Below are 6,895 nucleotides of genomic sequence, written 5' to 3'. Positions count from 1 at the left end.
AAATGATTCACGTCGTTGTTGAATAAAATATTAGGCTTCCATATTGCGAGATAAAAGAAGAAATAAAACGTTGAAGCTTGACGTTTTTTTCTAAGGAGTTCGCTTGGTAGGTAGATAAGAGTAAGACACTGGGTAGAGATGTATAGCATTTGTAGTGACGCTTCCTGATTAGAATATTTTTGAACTGGAGCAAAATAGGGAAATAAAAATGTCCCTTAGCAATGTAACCCCTTTCTTGTCAGGTATATAGAAGCAGAACAGAAAAAAACCCCAACAACAACAATGTTTAAGTTTGCCGGCTGTACCGTCTGGCAGCTTTGAAATACACCAGTTACTGTGCTTTGCCTTCCCTGTTTTTCTACTTCATGCCTGATGTGCTGAATGCGTCCTGCTGAATCTATCCTTCCATCCGTTATCCAAACCGCTTATCCTACTCAGGGTTGCAGGGATGCTAGAGCCTATTCCAGCAGTCACTGGGCAGCAGGCGGGGAGACACCCTGGACAGGCCGCCAGGCCATCACAGGGGGCACACACACTCACACCTAGGGACAACTTAGTATGGCCGATTCACCTGACCTACATGTCTTTGGACTGTGCGAGGAAACCGGAGCACCCGGAGGAAACCCACGCAGACATGGGGAGAACATGCAAACCCCACACAGAGGACGACCCGGTACAACCCCCAAGGTTGGACTACCCCAGGGCTCAAACTCAGGACCTTCCTGCTGTGAGGCGACCGTGCTAACCCCTGCGCCACCATGCTGCCCCTGTTGAAACTAACCTGCTAAAAATATGGGTCTAGAACACTGATCTAGTACCTTGTATCCAAATACCTGCAGGTCAAATATGTTTGGGGAATGTGAATGAGAGCTGCTCACTGCTTCTTCACAAAACACTGTAGGTGCCCTTGGTCAAGGTACTACTTATGGTACTATCCGGCAGCTTCGAGGCATGAATGTGAAGTTAGCTATTGCTGAAACAATATGGACACGGGGAACGTTAATTGTGTACATGAAGGCTGACGGGGTGATGATATTCATTAATTTGGTGGTGGCCAAATTCAGTTGTAGTGGACTAAAAATAAAGCTGCTTATTCTTGTCATGATGATTGTTCCTTAGATGGTCTAGCCCAATAGAGAGCTCAATATTGCAGCAGGTAATCTTAACCTAATCATAAAGATGATATTAGTGAGGGTGTTTTCCCTCGAATTTAACCACATTTAAGTATTGTTCATCCATGTGCGTTGAGTCAGTCACATGTGTTGGCCACACCTGAGTATGTTTAGAAAGTTGTATGTGTTGTTCACCAGTGAATGTGATGGTGCACATGTCTGGTGTCTGACTGGATGTCAGGCTAGTGGGACCTTGTTGGTGATTGGCTCCTCAGCGTGGTATTCCTCATTAGCAGGAACATTCTGTAAGCACTTACTGGCTCCCAGGGTGTGTTTTTCACCGTCATTGGGTGTGGATTTGGTGACATGAAAGAAATGCATGCTAAGTGACTCAAAATGACTTAACGCTGAATAGCATCACTCCAACACATCAAATGTATGATGCAATGCAGTCGGATCTCTTGCTACACAATGCAATTTTATTTCCCATGTGTTCATTTGTCCCTCATGATAACACATATAGACACCAGGGAGCAAGCTGTTTTCTCGGGAGCCCTGTGTTAAAAGCAAGTATTATAGTTACATGTCTTGTATTAATAACTATATGTAAAAGGAAAGACGGCTCTCTCTGCACAGCAAATTATAGCTTAATAGACCTCAGCTGGGGATTACTCAGACTTGAAGAAGTGAAGCTCGATTAACATCATAACAAGTGAACACATATCACGGAAAGGTGAATCGGTTCATCTGGACACAATGTTTAGTGGGAGAAACGTTTCATCACTCATCTAAGTGACCCCTTCAGTCTCAACTGACTGCAGTTATCCCCACCCTTATAAACAGCACAGCTGCATAAACGACCGAAACCAACTATTGGTCTCATATGCAATGAAACCAATCGTTGGTTTCATACGCAGGTATCCCCAACCTTATAAACAGCACAGTTGCATAACAATGAAACCAACTATTGGTCTCATATGCAATGAAACCAATCGTTGGTTTCATATGCAGGTATCTCCAACCTTATAAACAACACAGTGGCACAACGACCAAAAACAACGACTGGTTTCAGTCATTATGCCACATCTATGGCATAATTTATGGGGGGTCAGGGGGGACATGTCCCTCTCAATATTTAGAAGCGGTGAATTTGTCCCCCCCAAAAAATATATCATGAATGATAATGTTAACTCCCTCGCCAAAAAAGGTAAAATAACAACACAGACAGTCGAACTACTTAAAATGTCATTCATACTTGTTTTCCAACGATTTCATACACCCCTATGCTTGGACCATACCATTTTAATCTTGCCACTGGGATTGCCGACCTCGTTGCTGTCTTGCAGTTCCTCCTGACAACCAGGAGACCGGAGCATGGATGATCGCGTAGGCAAGTGTAAGTAACGTAGCTAACCAGCTTGCTTGTCTAGCCCAGTACACCACCCTTTCTTACCTTTGGGGTTTCTGAGTTAGATTTTCTTACGTATTTCCGGATGAATTAAAGCCTTATCTAGTTTATAACTTGTGTTTTGGGTTATCAGTTCAGACCCCCTCACGAATTAGCCGCTTGCTAACAGTAGCCCTTAGACGTTTATGTTCGCTTAAATGAACTTGAACTGATAATTTCGGGCACATGAGATAACATAATAGGTACATCTACAAACTACAGTCACTATAGGCTAGCCTATCTGAAAGTTGTTTTTCTTTTACATAAATACGACATTTCCACAATAGATGTAGAAAAAGAGCAAATTGGTGCATACAAATTCACCACAATGCGGGAAATTAAATGTGTGATGCTCAAAATTTCCAGGGGGAGGACCCCCTGACCCCCCGCTAAATGTGTCCCCCCTCAATGTTCAAGTGAAACTTACTATTGTATTTAGAAATCACGTCAGGACACAGCGCTGTCACTCGACACAACCGCTACGTTGCGTTCTCTATTTAGACTGACACAGCATCACAGGCAGACCCGATCAAACAACCCAGAGCCCGCAGGCATCACCAATCGATCCCAGCACAATACAACAGCACCAAATCAAATGCAGCACTGTCGATGTGTGCAGACATAACATTCCCCCCCCCCCCCCGGCAGGATTTCAAACATGAAAGGTTGACACAAAGTCCTCTAGGTGGCCAGGGTGTAAACGTGTGCGAACAGGTCGCGGGGCGGCCTGAGGCTGGGCAGGCCGAGGTGGGGAGGGAGATGGCAGGGGAAGCTGAGGCCCATAAATGTCTGGGGCCCGTGTAGGAGCTGCATGAAGCCCCGGGGCGTCTCGCCATGCTGAGGGAATGGCTAAGGTTTTGTCACCAGCTGTGTGTGGCGGAGCTGACACCTTCCGTAGACAACTGGAGTGCCACCGAGTGCCATCGCTGAGGAGGTAGGTGGCTGGGCCCAGCTGACGGGTGACTTGGAGAGGAGAGGACCAGTATGAAGCCATGTTATTGTCCCTGTGGGGCCTGCAGACCCTGACCCAGTCTGACACATTGATGTCTGGCACCCTGGTTCGTTTTGACTGGTCAAACCATTGCTTCATCTGCGTCTGCTGACGAGTGACTGAGGCTCTGACCCCAGAGGGAGGTGCCTGGGGTGTGGAGGGGCGGAGCCTGTCAAGGGGCATGCACAGTTCCCGGCCTAGCATGAGAGAGGCTGGGGAGACGCCTGTGGTCGAGTGCTGTGTGGTCCGATAGTGCAGCAGAGTGTGACGGATGGCCTGCGTGAAAGAGCACCCTTGGCCATGTGTGCTCTGAGGCCGTTCTTCAGTGACTGGTGAAAACGTTCAACGCCGCCATTGGCCTGGGGGTGGTAGTACGCAGTGCGTATATGACGGATGCCCTTGCTTTCGAGATAAGCAGTGAACTCAGCAGAGACCAGCTGAGAGCCGTTGTCAGTGGTGATGGTCTTTGGGAGGCCCCAGCGAGAGAAAAGAGAGTCCAGGAAGTCGATGATGATCTGTGAGGTCACAGTGCCGGAAGTGGTGAGTTCAGGCCATTTTGAGTGTAGATCGTAGGCGACCACCATGAAGCGTTGGTGGTGGGGAACTCCATGGATCTCACCACAAATGTCCAACTGCAGGTGTTCCCAGGGCTGAGAGGGCCAGGTGAGAGGTTGCAGGGGTGGGGGAGCCTGGTGGCCAGTCTTGCCACTCACAAGGCAGGCAGAACAGTCCTTCACCAGAGCCTCAATATCTCTGTCTATCCCCGGCCACCACACCAGGTCTCGGCAGCGCTGTTTCAGTTTCACAATGCCCAGGTGGCCTTCATGCGCCATATTCAAAACACGTGCACGGAGAGCAGCTGGGACCACTGTGCAAAACCCACGTGCCATGCAGGTGTCGTTCCAGCAGGAGAGCTCCTGTCTGACTCGGGCGAACGCAGCCAGCATCTCTGGGACCTTGTGAGGCCAGCCGTTCTGGATGTAGGTGCGGAGCTGGGAGAGGACAGGGTCCTGTTCGGAGGCTGCCCTCAGCTTCTGCAGAGAGACAGTGGCCTGAAGGGGTGTCTGTAGCATTTGGACAATGTCCTTTTCCACACAGTCAGTGTCCGTCTGTGGAGCTGGGGTGGAGACAGAGCGAGAGAGCAGGTCGGCGACAACGTTGTCTCTGCCTGGGGTGAACTGCAGGCTGAAGTCGTACTGGTGGAGGCGGTCAGACCAGCGGTGCAACCTCAGGGGTTTGTGGCCTGTCCCAGATGTGGACAGCAGCGCTGTCAGGGCCTGGTGACCTGTCCTGAGGGTGAAGGAGCGGCCATAGAGGTAGAGGTGCCACCTTTCACAAGCCCAGATACAGGCTAACGCCTCACGCTCACCCACGGAGTACCGCTGCTCGGTCAGGTTGAGGGCACGGGAGGCGAAGGCGATGGGCTTCTCCACACCATTCTGGGTTTGAGACAGCACAGCCCCTATCGCTGTGGCTGATGCGTCACAGGTCACAAAGGTGGAGCTGGAGATGTCGAAGTGAGCCAACACTGGTGGTGAAGTCAGTTGAGTCTTGAGATCACGCACAGCGTCACTGCATGCCTTTGACCACACCCATGGCTCGTCCTTACGCAGCAGCTGGCGCAGGGGGGCTGTGGTCGCAGAGTACTGGGGAAGAAACCTCAGGTAGTAACTTGTCATACCCAGGAAGGAGGCGACCTGGGCGGCCGAGCTGGGCTCAGGGATGGCCTGAATGGCGTCCACGTTGGATTGTAGTGGAGTTACACCACTCGCTGACAGCCGGAACCCCACGAACTTGATGGCTGGCACAGAGAGGACACATTTCTCAGCATTGAGAGTTAGCTTGTGCTCGGACAGGGCTGCGAAGACCATGTTGAGGCGCTTGTCGTGGATTTCACTGGTGGGCCCGTGTACCACTATATCGTCCAGATAAATGGCCACGCCCAGTATGCCAGCCAGCACGGAGACCATGATTTTCTGGAAGCAGCTAGGGGCGGAGCTGAGACCGAAAGGCATCCTGGTGTAGCGAAACACTCCTGCATGTGTCACAAAGGCTGTGACACATGCAGGCTGCTGGGGTGGAGGGGCACCTGTAAGTACCCCTGTCTGAGGTCGAGCTTGGAGAACACCTCCGAGCCATAGAACTGAGCAGTGAGTTCTTCTGAGGTGGGCAGTGGATACTTATCAGGGACCACTGCCTTATTTACTGCACGTAGATCGACGCAGACACTCAGGCCCCCCGACTTCTTCTTAGCCACCACGAGGTTTGAGACCCAAGGTGACGCGTCCACCGGTTCAATGATGCCAGCTTCCAGCAGTTGTTGCAGCTCGGCGGAGACCCCATCACGGAGAGCCAACGGGATGCGGCGCAGTGGTTGGATGACAGATTTCACAGCAGGGTTGAGGAGAGGTTGATGGGTGAAGGCGGAGAGGCAGCCCAGCCCCATAAACAGCGATGGCCACTTCTGCTGCCAAGGTGTGGCAACAGTCAGGATTGCTGCCCCTTGTGTCTAAGAGGGATAACCCCAGAGCGGAGAACAGGTCCAGGCCCATCAGGTTGGCCCCACGGCGTGCCACATGAAAAACTGCATTGGGCACCAGCTTGGTTCCATAGCGGACAGTCACTTGGAGAGAGCCAACCAGATCGATTTTGGAGTCACCATACCCACAGAGGACAGCTGAGGGTGCGGACAGTGGCAGGGAACCGAAAAATTGACTGTAGGTATCAACATTCAGGAGAGACACACCTGCACCGGTGTCCAACAGCAGGGGGATGCACACATCATTAATGTTGACTGTGCATGATTTGAATGACACTGGCCCAGAGCTCACCTTGTGAATGACGGCGGTTGAAGACTGGGGGGTGTGGCCCTCTGACCCAGCCGGGGAAGATCGACAGACGTTGGCAAAGTGATTTTGCTTACCGCAGCTACGGCATGTCTGGCCACAGGCAGGGCAGTTCTGAGCCCTTGAAACATGAGACCGAGACCCACAGTTACCACAGGACTGTTGAGGGCGGGGCCGAGAACGCCGTCGTTGCAGTTGCAAGACGTCCCCAGTGGAGTCGGCGCCCGCCTCGCTCTGGCTGGGTTGCGTCCCGAGGGGCAGCCGTGAGTAGAGGGAGGAGTCGTTGGCAGCTTGACTGGAGGTGGCCACTTGCTGTGTATTTAGCATAGCAGCACACTCAGCTGCTCCCTCAACCTGTAGTGCGATGGTAATTGCTCTGGACAGCAGCAGATCATCTTTTTCCAGCAGGAGAGTCTCACGCACCTTTGCGTTGTTGGTGTGTTCGATTAGCTGGTCGCGAACCATCTCGTCCTGAAGCGCGCCAAACTTGCATGAGCTA

The sequence above is a fragment of the Lampris incognitus genome, chromosome 5 (assembly GCF_029633865.1).
Source record: "Lampris incognitus isolate fLamInc1 chromosome 5, fLamInc1.hap2, whole genome shotgun sequence".
In the NCBI taxonomy this organism is placed as follows: domain Eukaryota; kingdom Metazoa; phylum Chordata; class Actinopteri; order Lampriformes; family Lampridae; genus Lampris; species Lampris incognitus.
This window is presented reverse-complemented; position numbering follows the sequence as displayed.